The 20,434-nt window shown below is 42.6% G+C and overlaps 1 protein-coding gene across 1 annotated transcript in view; it reads right to left on the reverse strand.

The window, feature by feature from the left end:
- LOC311523838 (uncharacterized protein) overlaps window positions 1-20,434 on the reverse strand; it is a 156,584-nt gene that overhangs the window by 83,551 nt on the left and 52,599 nt on the right. The window lies entirely within an intron of this gene.

A 20,434-nucleotide genomic window follows, 5' to 3' on the forward strand; every position in this document is an offset into this window, starting at 1 on the left:
ATCCTTAGAACAGCAGCAACAAAAAGATTCAGAGATTGTGCTTCGTTAGGACAGGGGATATAGTTAGCACTAAGTAAACCCATGGAGCCAATTTTGGCCCAGTATGCATTTTCTTTGGCTCAAGACACCTATACCAGACATTCTAAATTGGCTCCAGCAGAGACAAATGTATATTTTGAGCCAATGAAATGTCAGTGTCTAGTAATTGATATTAAATAACTGTATTTATCATGGCAACAAAGGCATTAGCAGGGGATTAAGATGGTCCATAGGTGTCCCCATCCCTGTATACAAGGAAAATGTTTTATACAGTTGTCTAATGCATCCATCTTATTTTAAGAATATTAGCATCTTTACACTAATTAGGAGCCAGACTTTCAGGTAGGAAATCAAACACTAATCTCTCTTCAGGTGTCTGTTACCTTGGAATGTGCTATTTAATTGTGCTTTTTAGAAGTGGAAGAAGCAAATTACCTAAAACACTGGATCATTGTTCAGCCTCTTTTTCCTCAGGAAGGGAATTATATTTGGCTGTTTCATCTTTCTGGTACTGTGCTGGGTTTAGAGTTCTTCAGCTACCAATCCAATTCCTATCTGTAAACTAGGTCTGCAAGGTGGATTTTTCTTTGGTACCACAGTCTCCCATCTGTCTTTGTGGAGCTAATTCAAGGTATGTTTGCAGTTCCTGCCTCACCTCAGATAGTAGGAGACAGGTGTGGAATTATGAACAGGATATTTGCGGTGGCTCACCTCTCCCCTAAAGTTCAATCCAGGCATGGAAAGAGAGGGCAGAAGATACCCATTACTTCTCAGAGTAGAGACTAGAATAGGTTAACCAAGGGAAATTTATTTTTGTGCATTAGTCCCTAGCTGAATTCTCTCTCTTGTAGCTGCTTTGAAAGCTTTGTGGTCCCTCATTGGCTAGTGACCAGGGGCCAGATTTTTAAAAGGTATTTAAGCGTTGCTGCACTCAAGAGCCTAAATCTTATTTTCAAAAGGGATTTAGGCACATAGGAGTCAAAAATCCCACTGACAGTTGATGGAATTTAGGTGCCCTAGGTGCCTAAATCACTTTTCTAAATGAGAATTAGATGCTTCAATCAGTTATGTCTAAATACCTTTAAAAATCTGGGCACTGCTATAGTACATGGGGAAATAAAACCATCATTCTGCTGTGTCCTACATTCCCCTTATGGCAGATAAGCACTAAACTATATCATGTCTAATCATGAACCTAAAACTTTACTGTTGATCTTCCTAATTTTTCTTTTAATTCTTCTACTTTTTAACCTATTTATCCCCAAAATTGTAGAGTTATTGTCCCTACTGACAGACATGCTGTGTTGGTGGACAAGCTTCCACCCCGAGATCACATCAACCTCCATTAATGCAGAAGTCCAGGATCTTGTCTATAATCTTGTCATGTGAATTTAGTGCTGGTAAAAAGAGCAGAATTGAAAAGCCTTGGAGACAAAGATCCTCTGCTTAGCCATAGAATAGGCAAAACACAAACAGGAGCAGTACAAGGTTCCCTCACCTCACAAATGTTCTTCAACCCTGACTTGCAAAGACTGCCATTCTAGAGGTCAGAGTGCACTTTGACTTCAATACCCAGTCAGTCCTTAGCATCTATGCTGACACTATCAATAAAGTGCTAATTATAGTGGTGATTGTAGTGATGTGAGTGCCTATCCAATGGGCATTGAACTAACACAATTAAAGCCATTTCATATAGGAGTCACTGCCCTGAAAGTAATAAATTGTGATCACTTTCAACCTGCACTATATTTGAATGGCAATCTTTTAAATACCTTTCTCCCTTCATGAGCAACCTGTCAAGTGGGCTCTACAGTTCAAATTCATAAGGGCAAAAAAAGCCTAAAAACTATTAGTATATAATGGCTACCACCTTTATGTCCCTGGAAAAATCATGGAGCAGGTCCTCAAAGAATCAATCCTGAAGCACTTGCATGAGAGGAAAGTGATCAGGAACAGCCAGCATGGATTCACCAAGGGAAGGTCATGCCTGACTAATCTAATCGCCTTTTATGACGAGATTACTGGTTCTGTGGATGAAGGGAAAGCAGTGGATGTATTGTTTCTTGACTTTAGCAAAGCTTTTGACATGGTCTCCCACAGTATTCTTGTCAGCAAGTTAAGGAAGTATGGGCTGGATGAATGCACTATAAGGTGGGTAGAAAGCTGGCTAGATTGTCGGGCTCAACGGGTAGTGATCAATGGCTCCATGTCTAGTTGGTAGCCGGTATCAAGTGGAGTGCCCCAAGGGTCGGTCCTGGGGCCAGTTTTGTTCAATATCTTCATAAATGATCTGGAGGATGGTGTGGCTTGCACCCTCAGCAAGTTTGCGGATGATACTAAACTGGGAGGAGTGGTAGATACGCTGGAGGGGAGGGATAGGATACAGAAGGACCTAGAAAAATTGGAGGATTGGGCCAAAAGAAATCTGATGAGGTTCAATAAGGATAAGTGCAGGGTCCTGCACTTAGGATGGAAGAATCCAATGCACCGCTACAGACTAGGGACCGAATGGCTAGGCAGCAGTTCTGCGGAAAAGGACCTAGGGGTGACAGTGGACGAGAAGCTGGATGAGTCAGCAGTGTGCCCTTGTTGCCAAGAAGGCCAATGGCATTTTGGGATGTATAAGTAGGGGCATAGCGAGCAGATCGAGGGACGTGATCGTTCCCCTCTATTCGACATTGGTGAGGCCTCATCTGGAGTACTGTGTCCAGTTTTGGGCCCCACACTACAAGAAGGATGTGGATAAATTGGAGAGGGTCCAGTGAAGGGCAACAAAAATGATTAGGGGTCTAGAACACATGAGTTATGAGGAGAGGCTGAGGGAGCTGGGATTGTTTAGCCTGCAGAAGAGAAGAATGAGGGGGGATTTGATAGCTGCTTTCAACTACCTGAAAGGGGGTTCCAAAGAGGATGGCTCTAGACTGTTCTCAATGGTAGCAGATGACAGAACGAGGAGTAATGGTCTCAAGTTGCAGTGGGGGAGGTTTAGATTGGATATTAGGAAAAACTTTTTCACTAAGAGGGTGGTGAAACACTGGAATGCGTTACCTAGGGAGGTGGTAGAATCTCCTTCCTTAGAGGTTTTTAAGGTCAGGCTTGACAAAGCCCTGGCTGGGATGATTTAACTGGGAATTGGTCCTGCTTCGAGCAGGGGGTTGGACTAGATGACCTTCAGGGGTCCCTTCCAACCCTGATATTCTATGATTCTATTGTTGCTGTGTATTGTTTAGATTTAGTAAGCTACCATTAACTGGTCCTTTACAATATGATGATTTTCACATATATTCCAACTGTTCCCATCTGTAATAAGGAAAAATAATTCTCTCAGTATGTCTCATGTTTACTTCATGTGACAGTTGGAAGTGAAAGGATCACCTGATTTTCCCACTTCACTTATATGATAGAGTTTGAATTCTGCAGGAGCTCAGTTTTAGTATTGAGCTGACTGACTTGAAAGCTGCATATGAGGTAGCACGTGTGTACTAGGTAGAGCAAACTGAGACACCAATCCTGAAAGCACTTGTGTAATGTGCTTAATTTTAAGCACACAAGTAGTCCATTAACTTCAGTGTCACTACTCAAGTACTTTAAAGCACATGTGTAAGCATTTGCAAGACAGGGACCTGAGTCAGCAGTTTCCCTTACAATGTATTCTGGGATATCAATAAAAGATCACAGCAGCTCAGCAGCAGCACACAGTTAAGAAGCTTAGAGAAATAGTGTAAAGCCTGTAAGAGTGAACTCAATAGACTACTTTTTGTTTTTTTGTCAAGTTTTATTTATTTCTTGTTAAAACAACTGCATTGTAGCTAAAATATTCTAGCCACTTTCTGTGTCAGCATTCCACATCTCACCCATCAGAGTGTTAAACAGAGAGGATGATTACTATTCTTTTTCCTCTTCCTTTGTGATTATTCAAAGCTAGAGAAGATTACCCTGAAGATTTAGCCTGAGTTATCCATTCTTGGTAATGTGCTGCTCTTAGAATTAAATTGAGAAAGATCAGGGAAATAACCCCTTTCCCTAAGTAATAAGGGCCCAATTAGGCATTTGTTGGCAACATTTAAACTCACTTTACAACCCTCCAATCACTTCTTACAGGCAGTTTTAGCTGTGACATCCTGTCAAGGTTCCTTCCCCACTCTGAACTCTAGGATACAGATGTGGGGACCTGCAAGAAAACCTCCTAAGCTTACTTTCACCAGCTTAGGTTAAAACTTCCCCAAGGTACAAATTAATTTTATCCTTTGCCCCTGGATTTCCACTGCCACCACCAAACTTTAACTGGGTTTACTGGGAAACGTAGTTTGGACATGTCTTTCCCCCCAAAATCCTCCCAACCCTTGCACCCCACCAATCCTCACCAATTTGCATAGGTGACCACAGACCCAAACTCTTGGATCTTAGAACAATGAAAAAGCATTCAGTTTTCTTACAAGAAGACTTTTAATAGAAGTAAAGGAATCACCTCTGTAAAATCAGGATGGTAGATACCTTACAGGGTAATTAGATTCAAAACATAGAGAATCCCTCTAGGCAAAACCTTAAGTTACAAAAAATACACACAGACAGGAATAGTCATTCTATTCAGCACAGTTCTTTTCTCAGCCATTTAAAGAAATCATACTCTAACACATACCTAGCTAGATTACTTACTAAAAGTTCTAAGACTCCATTCCTGTTCTGTCCCCAGCGAAAGCAGCATACAGACCCTTTGTTTCTCTCCCTCCTCCCAGCTTTTGAAAGTATCTTGTCTCCTCATTGGTCATTTTGGTCAGGTGCTATCGAGGTTACCTTTATCTTCTTAACCCTTTACAGGTGAGAGGATTTTTCCTCTGGCCAGGAGGGATTTTAAAGGGGTTTACCCTTCCCTTTATATTTATGACACATCCTATTAATGGATTTTACCTTTTTTTATTTTATTTTTATGATTATTTCTGCATTAGAGCTTACATCAGCTAGGAAACTTTCACACATTACCCTAAATTAGTTATCCTTCGAAGTGCCTCTTTTACCCTTGCTGTTTTCTTTCCTCTTTCTATATCTTACCTTTATTAATATTTAAAAAAATCACTTTTAGAACTTTTTAACTTCAAAACACTGTAAGTTGTCTAAAATTTCTGTGAGGAATACACATATGAGTAAAACTCAATTAGAGAAGTTAAGTGACTTACCTGGGTGGATTTGGTATTAGTGCCAGGATTAGTAATCAGGAGTCCCTAACTCTCAGTCTTGTGTTTGAACCACAGCTTTATCCTCTTTCCTTTCCTGCCTTCATCTCCTTTTCCCTCCACGCTGTGTCTTATTCATTATTCTTCACCCCACAAACAATTCTTTTGCTTCCTTTTCTTGTGTGAAAGTAGTTTATAAATTCCTGCTTCTTTGATTAATTCAGACAGCAGCACTCCTGTGCAGGAACTTTGCCAGCTACCTTCATGAACTAAAGAGATGCTAGTGCTGGAACTCCTGATTTAATGCAGCAGGAAAGAGGTGGCCTAGCAGCAGCAGTAATATTCAGTTAAAATGGGTCGGAAATCTGTTTGAACTGGAAAAATCACAAAACACAGTAATTGCACAGCTCCAATTCTTATCAAGCCACTGATTCTTTCCAGTGGCCTTGCTTAATGAGGAATTGACTTTCAAAAGGAAACATTTTTTTGCACATGCTGAGGTTCCACTGTGTTTCTCTGTAAATCTAAAAAACGGTCAGTTTCTGTATCCAAACTGTCAAGAGCTCTCAGAGAAGGGATCCAAAGGACTAAAGAACATGATTAGACTACATGTTAACCTACAGTTCAGCTATGTGCCCACGGACAAGTCTTCAGCTTTTTATCTCCCCGCTGTGCATTGCATGGAGTTTTTACAATCAATTTCCTTTTGGCTACAGCTAGCAACCTTTTTATTTAGAATTAATGCTCCTATTAGCTACTGAAATCAAACAGATGCCTTCTCTTTCCCCATAAGAAATTAGGTTAGTGGATAAAGAGTTCCTCAATTTTTGTTTTGTTATCACAAAAGGTTTCTTTCAGCTCCAATCTGGGAGAGGAAGGTTTGCATATTTCTGTGCTCCTTTGTGCTTATTGAATTTATTAATTAGTTAAACTGACCTAAACATGGAGGCTTGCATTAAAGGGAGTTTCCCCAGTAGCTTATAGTATTTCCTGGGAAATGCACTATAGCAAAGTAGGGTAAAAAGAGAATACAGTGTAAAAAAAAAAAAGGCACAGTAGAACCTTGTTGTCTCCCACCATGTATCATTTGTATCAGAAAATTTTCTCTGACTTTTCTGAATAAATTTCATAACTCACATTTGACTTGATTAAACTCAAGGACCTTGTGGAGGGAAAAACTGTCAACATTCTGCCCCCGCTACTTAAGAAGGTCTTGTCTACACTACAAAGTTTGGTTGACAAGTTACATCAGCATAAAACCAATGACTTTTGTATATTGCTCAGGCAAGTGCACACTTGACTACTTGCATTGGGGCTGTGCATACTCGTCACAAGTTGCTATGTGGATGGAAAATGCAGTGTACCATTGGCAGGTATCCCAGCTTGACCTTGCTGGTGTCCAGAGCAATGCCTTATGGGACATTTTCACAGTGCTTTATGGTATAGCAGTTATTTGCCAGGGATTTCTGGGAACTGGGTGTCAAGTTCCCACAATGTTATTGTCTCCATCCCATAATTTTAATGCCTTATTTTAAAACTTCCACAGTCCAGTGTGTCACTCTTCAGTTTCTGCCATCTCTCTGGCAGAAGCGTGGATCCTGAAGAACTCAGTGCAATTTTAATGACTACTGGCTAGTACAGGACACATGATTCTCCAGTATTTCAACAAGTACTGCTGGCATTCCCAGAGCAGCTCTACATGGTGGCTCACTGCTTCCGGGCTTGATAAACAAGCACTGAATGGTGTGATCACATTGTAATGCATGATTGGAATGATAAAACAGTGATCGGCAGAATTTGTAGATGCAAAAGGCCACATTCCAGGTTCTGTGCACTGAGCTTGTTTCAGTGCAGGGACACCAGAATAAGAGCTGCATTGACAGTGGAGAAGCAAGTGGTGATCACGCTGTGGAAACTTGCACTGCCAGATTGTTACCACTCAGTGACCAAACAGTCTGGAGCTGGAAAATCCACAGTGGGGGCCATCTAACTCTCATCCAAGTGTGCAAGGCCATTAAGCATATCCTGCTACAGATGACTGTGACTCTCAGCAATGTGCAAGAAATAGTGGATGGACTGGCAATAGTGGGGTGCCCAAATTGTGCAGGGGTGACAGGTGGCACTATTATCCTTATTCTGGCACCACCCCACCTCATCAGTGATTATATAAACAGAAAGGGATACTTTTTCCATAGCTATGCAAGTGCTAGTGGATCACTGGGGATGCTTCACTGATGTAAATGTGGGCTTGTCAGGGAAGGTGCATGATGCTCACATCTTTAAGAACACAGGACTTTTCCAAAAGCTGCAAACTAGGACATCATTTGCTGACTGGTGGATTACCATTGGTGATGTTGAAATGCCAGCAATGATTCTGAGAGACACAGACTACCTTAGTTCATGAAGCCTCAACAGTGCCAAATAAAGATTAAACTACTGACTCAGCACTGCAGGATGGCTGTTGAATGCACTTTTGGTAGACTAAAAGGTTGCTGGCACGTGTACCCTTTATAATAGTGATGAGAGGGTATTAACAGTGGTCTCTAAGACCACAGTGACCTGTGCCAAAGGTTCAAACTCCTGAATGACAGCAGTATCAGGACTGACAAATTGAGAACCACCATTAGAAATATCCTTACCTTTGGAGGTTTTAGGGGCAGGAGGAAGAGTTACCACAAGTAACATGTTCACAAGTTATCAAACATCCTTTTTATTAACAATTTTATTAAGAAGATGAACAATGCCACAACTACAGTAACTCCTTGCTTAACGTTGAAGTTATGTTCCTGAAAAATGCGACTTTAAGCAAAATGATGTTAAGTGAATCCAATTTCCCCATAAGAATTAATGTAAATTGGGGGGGGGGGGGTTAGGTTCCAGGGAAATTTTTTCACCAGACAAAAGACCATCTCTCTCTCTCTCTCACACACACACACACAGTAGAAGTTTTAAACGAACAATTTAATACTAGTACACAGCGATGATGCTTGTGAAGCTTGGTTGACGTGGTGAAGTCAGAGGGGGGAAGAGGGTGGGATATTTCCCAAGGAATGCCTTACTGCTAAATGATGAACTAGCAATTGGCTGAGCCCTCAAGAGTTAACTCGTTGTTAATGTAGCCTCACACTCTACAAAGCAGCACGAATGGAGGGAGGGGAGACAGCATGGCAGACAGAGACACACACCTTGTGTGTGTGAGAGAGATGCGCATTGCTCCTTTAAGTACACTGACCCCACTCTTAAGTACACTGACTTGTTAAGTTAATCAGCAAGCTGAGATGGCAGCTGCTGCCAGGAAGCTCCCTCCGTCCTGAGCCCTGTCATGTGTCCCCCCTTCTCTATGGAAGATGGAGTAAGTGGGGTGGAGAAGCAGAGGGGAGGGGGGGACACTCTGACATTAGCCCCCCCCCGCAAGCAGGAGGCTCTGGAGAGCAGCTCCAAGGCAGAAGGCAGGAGCAGCACATGGCAGTCGGGGGAGGGACAGCTGAACTGCCGGCAATTGGTAGCCTGCTGGGCCGCTGCCGCACAGGGAACTTAGGGGAACGGGAAGCTGATGGGGGGCTGCCGGGCCACCCTGGTTCCAAGCCCCCACCAGCTAGCTGCAACGGGCTGCTCTTCCTGCAAGCAGTGGACAAAGCAGGCAGCTGCCAAATGATGTTATAAGGGAGCATTGCACAGCTTTAAACGAGCATGTTCCCTAATTGATCAGCAATGAAACAATGTTAACCGGGATGACTTTAAGTGAGGAGTTACTGTACTGACACATACACGGAGATAAAGACAAACAACAAGATGTGTAAGATCAATGATTTCATATGCTCAGCCCCTAGGGAAACACCAATATGAGTAGGATGATTGCCAGGTGACCATTCTGTTGGGTGTTACCATCCCTACCCACTTAGCCTAGGCAACACCTTTTTATCCTGAATTTCTTTTCCACTCCCTATGCTTATGCATATACATGAGTGTCAACCCCTTTTCCTTATTTGCACATGCACTTACTCATGAATTTTAGGATGCCCCATTTCTCACAGGCTACCCACTTAGTTCCCCTGATTCTCATTAGCATCTATGTCAATGAGTTAAGAACATAAGAATAGCCATATTGGGTCATACCAATGGACCATCTAGCCAAGTATCCTTCTTCTGACAATGGCCAGTGCCAGGTGCTTCAGAGGGAATGAACAGAACAGGCAATCATCAAGAGATCCCACCCCTGTCATCCACTCCCAGTTTCTGGCAATTAGGCTAGGGACACCCAGAGCATGGGTTGCATCTCTGACCATCTTAGTTAATAGCCATTGCTGGACCTATCCTCCTCCAACTAATCTAATTCTTTTTTTGAACAACGGTGACAGGGTGGACTAGGCCCTGAGGTGCCTCCTGCTGGAGGTCTTATGGCCCTGGCACACCCTGCCCCAGAAAAGAGTAATGGAGAGGGTCCTCCAAACTGCCTAGAGTGCCTGCATCCTACACAGACAATCAGAAGGAGCTGCAGGGAGCCCAGCAGGCTAGTATAAAAAGAGGTACAGGGCCAGAATGAGTTTAGTTACTTGCTGGAGCTGAAGGAGTGTGAAAAGTGTGCTGTGGATGGCTGAGGGAGCTACTGGACCTTGTACAGAGCAGTGCTGGCAGAGACAGGGGTGGAGATGAAGAAGGAGCTGCTGGCTGGCTATTGGGACTCAACCAGGACAAACCCCTGAGGTAAAGAGTGAAGAATGTGCTGGGGCTGTGGAGAAGTAGCTCAGGGAATTGTAGCAGTGATGCACTTTGTTTAAAGGAATGCAGTGGACAGCTGCTATCTATAGGGTCGACTACCTGGGATCCACAGAGTAGTGGGCGGGCCTGGATTCCTTCCCATACCCCCTGCACAACAGCCACTGGGGAAGTTGCCTAGACATTGTTGCACCCCAGAAGGGGAACTGAACTCTTAGTGGCCCAGCAGAAGAGTGGGGGCTAGAAAGGCCAAGAGGGGGTAAAGACATTGCCTCCAGGGAGGGAGTCCTGAGGCACTGCTTCATACCAGAGCAGTGACCATTTGAGAGAGCCCAGAAGGGTTTGAGGGACAGTTTGAATGAGGGTACTGTGATAGATCCTGTTGGACTGATTTTGAGGATCAAGCTCAGGGATAGGGCTGCAGATAAAGTGACATTACAGTGGACACTGAGATAAACCCTCTATTGGAGTAGTACCGTGGAAGGGATTTTTATTTCACATAGACTGTGTGTGACTCAGCTGGAGGGCTGAGTCACCAAAGACCCACCACAAACAGAGAGAGGGAGAGTGCAGGCATATGCACTTGGACAGTGGGCACTTGCCATAGGCATTGGCTTCCTCCGGGCTTGGGGGGGGGGTACTCAACCCCCCACTCCACCCTAGGCCCCACACCACCACTTCCCCCAAGTCCCCAACTCTGCCCCACTTCTTCTCTGCCCAGTTTTGGCCCCTCCCCCAAGCACGCCCCATCCCCGCTCATCCCCAGTGCCTCCTGCCTGCTGCAATCAGCTGTTTTGCAGTATGCAGTATGCGCTGAGAGGGAGGAGTTGATCCATGGGGCCACTGGTGGATGGGAGGTGCTGGGGGGGCAGGGGAAGCTTGCTGCCAGTAGGTGCTAAGCACTCGCTATTTTTTTTCCATGGGTGCTCCAGCCCTGGAGCACCCACGGAGTTAGTGCCTATGGCACTCGCGAGAGGTGAGTGCAACCCTATTACAACCCTGTTACTGTTTTGGCCTTCACAACATCCGTTGGCAACAAAGTTCCCAGCTTGACTGTGTGTTTGAAGCCTGCTGCCTATTAATTTCTTTGGGTTCTTGTGTTATGTGAACAGGTAAATAGCGCTTCCTTATTCACTTTCTACATTCACGATTTTAGAGACCTCTATTATATCATAGAATATCAGGGTTGGAAGGGACCTCAGGAGGTCATCTAGTCCAACCCCCTGCTCAAAGCAGGACTAGTCCCCAACTAAATCATCCCAGCTAGGGCTTTGTCAAGCCTGACCTTGAAAACCTCTAAGGACGGAGATTCCACCACCTCCCTAGGTAACCCATTCCAGTGCTTCACCACCTTCCTAGTGAAAAAGCTTTTCCTAATATCCAACCTAAACCTCCCCTACTGCAACTTGAGACCATTACTCCTTGTTCTGTCGCCTAGTTCCACTGAGAACAGTCTAGATCCATCCTCTTTGGAATCCCCATTCAGGTAGTTGAAAGCAGCTATCAAATCCCCCCTCATTCGTCTCTTCTGCAGACTAAACAATCCCAGTTCCTTCATCCTCTCCTCGTAAGTCATGTGCTCCAGCCCCCTAATCATTTTTGTTGCCCTCCGCTGGACTCTTTCCAATTTTTCCACATCCTTCTTGTAGTGTGAGGCCCAAAACTGGACACAGTACTCCAGATGAGGCCTCACCAATGTTGAATAGAGGGGAATGATCACATCCCTTGATCTGCTGTCCCCTTAGTTACCTCTTTTCCGAGCTGAAAAGTCCCAGTCTTTTTAATCTCTCCTCGTATGGAAGTTGTTCCATACCCTTAATCATTTTTGTTGCCCTTCTTTGTATCTTTTCCAAGTCTAATATATCTCTTTTGAGATGGGGCAACCAGAACTGCATGTGTTATTCAAAGTGTAGGGGTACCATGGATTTATACAGTGGCATGATATTTTCTGTCCTATCTGTACCTTTCCTAATGGTTCTTAACATTCTGTTAGCTGTTTTGGCTGCTGCTGCACACTGAGCAGATATCTTCAGAGAACTATTCACAATGACTCCAAGATCTTTCTTGAGTGGTAATAGCTAATTTATACCTCATCATTTTGCATGTATAGTTGGGATTATTTTTGCAGTGTGCATTACTTTGCATTTATCAACACTGAATTTCATTTGCCATTTTGTTGCCTAGTCACCCAGTTTTGTGAGATTTCTTGTAACTTTTTGCAGTCTGGTTCAGACTTAGCTATCCAGGGTAATTCTATATTGTCTGCAAATTTTGACACCTCACTGTTTACCCCTTTTTCCAAATCATTTACAAATATGTTGACTAGCACTAGTCTCATTAGAGACCCTTGTGAGACACCACTGTTTACCTCCTTCCATTCTGAAAGCTGACCATTTTGTTTCCTTTCTTTTTACCAGTTACTGATCTATGAGGGCCTTCCCTCTTATCCCATGACTGCTTACTTTGACAAGGTCGCTCATCAAAGGCTTTTAAGCAAAGGCTTTCTGAAAGTCCACTGTATCTACTGGGTCACCCTTGTCCACATGTTTGTTTGACCCTTTCAAACAATTCTAGTAGATTAGTGAGGCATGACTTTCCCTTACAAAGCCATGTTGACGCTTACCCAACAAACTGTCTTCATCTAAGTATCTGATCATTCTGTTCTATACTACAGTTTCAACCAGTTTCCTTGGTACTGAAGTTAGGAGTGCCAGGATCTCTTCTGGAGCTGTTTTAAAAAATTAGTGTCACATTAGCTATCCTCTGCTCATCTGGCACAGAGGCTGATTTAATCGATAGGTTACATACCAGAGTTAGCAGTTCTGCAGTTTCATATAAGAGTTCCTTCAGAACTCTTAGGTGAATCCCATCTGGTCCTGGTGACTTATTACCGTTTAACATATCAATTTATTCTAAAACCTCCTCTCCTGACATCTCAATCTGGGCCAGTTCCTCAGATTTGTGACCTAAAAAGAATGGCTCAGGTGTGAGAATCTCCCTCACATCCTCTGCAGTGAAGACAGATGCAAGGAATTCATTTACTTCTCTGCAATGGCTTTATCTTCCTTGTGTGCTCTTTTAGCACCTCAATCATCTAGTGGCCCCTCTGACTGTTTGGTAGGCTTCGTGCTTATGATGTACTTAAACAATGTACCACAGCAACTTGAGGTTATTGCAGAATCTCCTCGAATCATAGGACTGGAAGGGACCTTGAGAGGTCATCTAGTCCAGCCCCCTGCACTCATGGCAGCACTAAGTATTATCTAGACCATCCCTGACAGGTATTTGTCTAATCTGCTCTCAAAAATCTCTAATGATGGAGATTCCCTCACCTTCCTAGGCAATTGACTACAGTGCCTAACCACTGTGACAGTTAGGAAGTTTTTCCTAATGTCCAACCTAAACCATCCTTACTGCAATTTAAGCCCATTGCTTCTTGTCCTATCCTCGGAGGTTAAGGAGAATATATTTTTCTCCCTCCTCCTTGTTACAACCTTCTATATACTTAAATTTGTTATCATGCCCCCCCCTCCCCCCGCCACTCTTCTCTTCACCAGACTAAACAAACCTAGGGTTTTTTCAATCTTTCCTCAGAGGGCATGTTTTCTAGACCTTAAATCATTTTTGTTGCTCTCTGGACTTTCTCCAATTTGTCCACATCTTTCCTGAAATGTGGTGCCCAGAACTGGACACAGTACTCCAGTTGAGGCCTAATCAGCACAGAGTAGAGCGGAAGAATTAATTCTCTTGTCTTGCTTACCACACTCTGGCTAATACATCCTGGAATTATATTTGCATTTTTTTTTTGCAACAGTGTTACACTATTCACTCCTTTTTAAGCTTGTGATTCACTATGACTCCCAAATGCCTTTCTGAAATACTCCTTCCGAGGCAGTCATTTCCCATTTTATGTGTGTGCAACTGATTGCTCCTTCCTAAGTGGAGTACTTTGCATTTGCAGTCATTTCCCATTTTATGTGTGTGCAACTGATTGCTCCTTCCTAAGTGGAGTACTTTGCATTTGTCCTTATTTAATTGCATCCTGTTTACTTCAGACCATTTCTCCAGTTTTAATTTTAATCCTATCCTCCAAAGCACTTGCTCCCAGCTTGGTATCACCTGCCAACTTTATATGTGTACTCTCTATGCCATTATCTAAATCAGTGATGAAGACATTGACCAGAACTGGACCCAGAACTTATCCCTGTGAGACCCCACTTGATATGCCCTTCCAGCTTGACTATGAACCACTGATAACTAGTCTCTGGGAACAGTTATGCACCCACCTTTATAGTAACTCCATCTAGGCTGTATTTTCTTAGTTATGTTGCTATCCAGCATCTTGAGGTATTAACTTGTATATTGCGGCATACTGTCTAGTCTATTGCTGCACAGTTGCCAGAACATCAGCACTTAACAAATCTTACTATTGACTAGTACAGGGTCATCTCTCAGTCAACTATTCATGCCAACCTGTTTCAGGCCTGAGGTCTTCCATGACCAAACTACATATCTTACAGACCTAAATCCTGTTTCCAGTGTTGTACCCATGTTGGTACCAGTATACTGGAGGGAGACAGTGTGTGAGGTAATATCTTTTATTGGACCAACTTCTGTTGGTGAAAGAGAGAAGCTTTCAAGCCACAAAGATTGTCTTCTTCAGAGAGGGAGCTCTCCAGTTTGCCTAGAAAGAGATATATACACACCCCAAGGTCCTAATAATTCCCAGAAGCTACAGCATACAGCTCTTCTCACGAACCGTATTTTGTCCCATTGAAGTAAATGAGATTGCACATCCTTAAAAATAAGGATGGAAGTTTGGTTCAAGGGCTTTCGTGGGAAGGGGAACAAGAGGGTTCCCTTTCTTCACATCCCATTTAACACCCAAATAATGGTTAAATTGGATTGATTCTGCACAGACTATGAGATTCATATGGCCAACATATTTTCTCTTTGTGTGTAAATTTGAACCTGTTTTACAAGCATCCCAGAATTTTTCCCTGAAACAGTGTATTAAAGATGCACAGAAACCTTACCTTTGCTCCTAAGTTTCCCCTCCTGTTTAGCAGATAACACAACAGTAAAAGTAGTTCCTTGAAGCTACACCCTCAGAAAATTCCAATTTAACATTTATAAGTATGGAATAAACTAGTTACTCTATAAAATACCCATCACAGCCCTGATAAAGCTTCCCCCCCTGGCACTTATCAGGCTGCTGTGTTTTGGACCTATGCACTCCATATTGCCTCTGGTTTTAAGTGTCTAGGCACACTCTTGTGGCGCAGATCTTCTGTCTTGTGCTTCCTTCTTGAGCTAAGACTCCGCAATCCAGCTACCTAGGACCAGTGACTAGTGCTGGCTCTCCCAGGCTCCACAGAACTTTAAGCACCCAATCTCAGAACTCCAAACTTGTAGGCACAGCAGCTTACTATTTACTTCTTCAGGAGGGACATGTGATAGTTGAAGCACATAACACAGAGCCTTTGGAAAAGTTCCAAAACCAATCCTTCTACTTTGGATAACACAAGAAACAAACAGATCCAGACTGGAAGGGGGTGTTCACTCCACACCAGCCCTGAAATTGTTAAAAGTGGCTCAGAATGGGACCAATTAACCTTTATGCTGGACCTTGGGGAGGAGTCAAGCTTCATTGATATTCAGTAAATGAAAATGAATATCACCTGGGCAGGAGCAGGCTGAGCTCATATAAAGCCAGGAAGTTGAGTACAAAAAGGGGTTCTAGGGAGGAAATGAGCAGCTGCTTTCTGGGTACAGAGAAGTGGGTAAAAATAAACCCAGGGGAGAGCAAAAGCTCTGGGATCCTAGCTCTGTAGGAAGGTTTACTCAGAGGTGTTGTAGGGAAGAAAGTCTGTGGAAGGCAGAGTAGGAAGAAGCCCAAGGAAAGCATAACAAGGGCTAAGACTATGTAGACCTTGGCTGCTGATTATAGGGGCCAACAGCTTGAACCCAGAGTATGGCTAAAACCAGGTTCCCCTACCAGCCAATGTGGAAGTGGCACATACTGGGAATTGGCATAGAGGACTGAATGGGAGAGCACATGGGCATATTATCTGGTGGGACTTGGCTTCCCCTGAAGAGGAAAACTACAGTGACCTGACCAGAGTGCTAAGTCTGGAGAATGAGAGGCCATAAGGTGAAGGTGAGTGAAACCCCATTACACAGACAGAAACAAGAAAAATTCTTATGCCATTCCCAGCTTCAATTTCCTTACCACACCGGAGTGCTCTTCAGGAGTTCATAGAATCATAGAATATCAGGGTTGGAAGGGACCTCAGGAGGTCATCTAGTCCAACCCCCTGCTCAAAGCAGGACCAATCCCCAATTAAATCATCCCAGCCAGGGCTTTGTCAAGCCTGACCTTAAAAACTTCTAAGGAAGGAGATTCTACCACCTTCCCTAGGTAACGCATTCCAGTGTTTCACCACCCTCCTAGTGAAAAAGTTTTTCCTAATATCCAACCTAAACCTCCCCTACTGCAACTTGAGACCATTACTCCTTGTCCTGAGTTGTGTCAGTATCTCTTGAGGTTCCAGGTACCGTCTCTAGGACTCTACTTATCCAGGTTGGGCTTCTCTGTTGAATCATGGAGTCTGCGCTCAATCCTCTAGCCAGCTTCTTTTGACCATGGCTGATTGTACTATCAAAAACATTCCCCTCTCCTTCTAAAAGCCTGTGCCTTTGTTCCTCCAGTGAGTCCTTCCTCTGAGCCCCACCCAGAGGCTCTGAGGATTTTAATAACCAGCACTAAAACTTGATCTGCTTCTCAGGAAACTCCACTCCTTCAAACCCCATCCCCCTGCAGAAAAATTGGTGAAAACTGGTACTACTAACTTCAGCCCATCCACTGTCTTAAGGTGCTTCCCTTGAATGGGCAACCATCAAGGTTTAAAAACTCTCTATTGTCCCTGATCTGGAAGATATGACAGCCCTGAGAGCAGTTGGTGGAATCCATATACCCTGAGGCAATCAATAATGCAGCAATTTCTTAAAATCAACCAGAATCCATAAGTTGTATACAGAGCGGTCCCCCTGCCAAATCATCACAGTATTTTCTTCTTTAAAAGTTGACTAAAATATGCTAACTTACTCCACTAAAACACCATTTCCATTGGCTCCCAGTCTCCTGCACAGTATGCTATAGAACTTTGACACATGTCAAAGTAAAATCACCTACTGATGCACCTCTCTGAAAAACAGTTTCTGGGGTGGGATGCTATTATTACATTGACTTCCTTTAGTAATATGTTATATCTCATGCTGCTACAGCCAAAGCAATAAATTATGTATTTCTGCAGAAATTAAACTATGGCTGTCTATATATTATGCAAATGCCTGAAGCATGCCAATGGTATTTCATGCATATATAAGAATACATGTAAAGCATATTTTTCAGTACAACTAATCTGTGCTGAAGCACAAAATAAAACCCCAACACCTTCCATCAAGCTTTCATAATTTGAGTAGAATTTGGGGTTTTTTGGACTGCTAACCTTAAATTAATTAGTTAATAGTGAATAGCTGATTTATTGTCCTAGTGACTAGGAAGCTCTAGATAGACTAAAGCATTTCACATGTACCAAGCAGGAAACTGCATGTATTTTGGTTGAAGTCCCTTTTTATTTCTACAGCTTATTTTGAAATGATGCTTTTCAAGGATCAAGAAAAGGATATGTTTATCCTTTTGTAACATTTATATTCATCTGGCCTCTTTATCTCCCTTGGAAATCATATTCTCTGCTGAATAGATCTGGATGTACAATAAACCAATCAAAAGTTCCTATGCTGTATGTTAAAAGTGGCCTTGCTTTTTCAAAATGGGTCAATTGGTGACCAACTGAGCAAGGGGTCCATGGGCTCCTACTGGAACATAATTACTCTGTGCAGCTTCCCTGAATACTTTTTCTTTTTTTTAAAGCATTTGATGTAGATGGTAACCAGAAGAGTTTAGCAAGTGTAATTTTGTGTTTGATTCCTTCATTTAATTTCCTTTGTTTGGAAGAGACAGATTAAATTTATTTCTCTTGTAGGTATTATGAAATTAGAATAACTTTCAAATCAAATTTTTGAGGAGGTGGAGAGGTGCAACATCACAAGCACTCTGGATACTGAAATATAGAAATTTGATAGGAAAAACATAACTGGTACATGATTTTTTTGGTTACATCCCATCACAGAATGGACTAATGATTAATCATATCACTTTTGCAGAGCCTTCACCTGAAGGTTCGCAAAGCACTTTGCAAACTGTGCAACAAACTATAGTTAAGGATCACTTCATTCTCCATTCAAATGCCAACCTCTGTGATAGGAAGTAAAGACTAACTGCAGGGGGAATTTAGGGACAAAAAATGTAATTAGCAAAGTTGGAATCTGGCCAGACCACTACTCTCAGCAGTCTGATTGAATGTTCATGTAGTTAATAGAAAATACTGTGCTTTCTCTCTTGACTAACCTGACCCCTGAGTGCTTTTAAACCTTAAGCTTTGATTTTTAAAAGGAGCCTAGCACTCCTAGGCTCCTTCTAAAATTCCTGTTTATAATTGATTCCAGTTTTGTGTCCTATAATAGTACTTCAGTAGCACAATGCTTGTGCTTGACAAAATGCTGGGGCATTGGTTCTGTGCTGACCCTGAGGAAAGACTACTACCTACTGAATCTCCAACCCCACTTCCTGGAGCATGTATGTGTTCCTGAATACCTATTCAGATACAGAATGGATTGATCTTGCGTTGGTTGCATGATCTCCTGGGATCAAAGGAAAGATAGTATAGCTACAGGTCAGAATTACTCATCCTTCTCTAAAACACCTAATGCAGATTTAACACTTAGTCATTCCATTTGGAGGAAGATTAACAATCTAAAATACAGTAATAAATCGAACAGTATATGCTGAAGAATTAAAGTATAGAGCAGTTAATTCAGAAGTAGATAATTGGGGTAGCTTTGGAACTGTAAAACCTCAAGGATTTATTCTATCTTCTGAAAGAGCAACATTAAAAGAAGTTCCTATTACTTGATGGGAGAAAAGTGAAGTATATTCCCTTAATACATACACATAACTTCTATTAACATTAATTGGAATGCTGTGTGCATTTCAAGGAGGGGATAGACCCAGAAGTGGTGTTTTCAGCTAATGGTGGTAGCAGCATCATAGCAGATTCTGCAACAATTATGTATTTGTAATTGTGGCGCTGTGAGCCCTGAAACAAGCAAAAGCAGTTCAAGAATTCCTTCACTGCACCAATTTTTCTCACCAGTGGTGCTATGCTGGGAAGTACAGCCGCTTAACTGCATATTGCTTTCAGAATAAGGTGTATGAACCGGCAGGGAGGAAGCCATGATGATAAAATGCCAGCTTCGCTTCAAGGATTTATATGTAACCCTTCTGTGAGGAGTCAATAGCAGTAACAAGGTTCAATATGACATCTCAGGATCTCTTTTAATAACAATAATTTGACTCAAGTCTCCACTGTACTCAGATTCTAGTTCTAGGAATATAAAATCTAAATACCTTGGGTCACCTTTAATAGTAATTTTCTTTCCCTCATGCAAATCCACACAAAGTCTTATTAACCTGGGAGCACAATTAATTTTATTGGGAAGAAATAAACAAGTTGACTTGAAAACTCTGGCTCCTAGCAGAAGACCGACTTAAGTCTTATCTACAAATCCAGTCTGGCCCCATTTCCCTGTATCTGCTTGACTGGCTTTCCTCAGCTATGGCCTTTCACTAACTTACTGAAATTGCCGCCATCCAGTCTGCCACTGCCTGACCAGGTCTTCTCTAAACCTCTAGGGGCAGCTCCCATCCAGTTCACTGCCACCATTCCACCAGGTCAGATCCAGTCCAGTGCTGCCTTCTCTTACCTAAGTAACCAATGAAGTCCACTATGTTTGGTTAGAACTAGGGCTGTGGATTAATTGCAATTAACTCAGGTGATTAACTCAAAATTAATTGCAATTAATCGCAGTTTTAATTGCATTGTTAAACAATAGAATATCAATTGAAACTTATAAAATATTTTGGATGTTTTTCTACATTTTCATATATATTGTATTCTGTGTTGTAATTGAAATCAGTGTATTTTTATTACAAATATTTGCACTGTAAAAATGATAAAAGAAATAGTATTTTTCAGTTCACCTCATACAAGTACTGTAATGCCATCTCTTTGTTGTGAAAATACAACTTACAAATAGAAGGGTAGGTGTGGTGATGCAAATGGCAGAAGGAGCTAGCCACCTCAAGTTACATACCTGCCCAAGCCATACCTCCTGTTCAGTTTGTGACCCCATTCCTTATTTAGTGCACACGATTTCAAATGCTGCTCTGAAGGCTGAATTATTCACGTCTTCATGGGCTTTTCTGTGGTGATCATCACTATAGTATAGGCATTCTCAAACTGGGGGTTGGGACCCCTTGGGGGTTGCGAGGTTATTACATGGGGGTCACAAGCTGTCAGCCCCCACCCCCAAATCCCACTCTG

This window comes from Lepidochelys olivacea, assembly GCF_965140295.1.
Source record: "Lepidochelys olivacea isolate rLepOli2 genome assembly, chromosome: 7".
In the NCBI taxonomy this organism is placed as follows: Eukaryota; Metazoa; Chordata; order Testudines; family Cheloniidae; genus Lepidochelys; species Lepidochelys olivacea.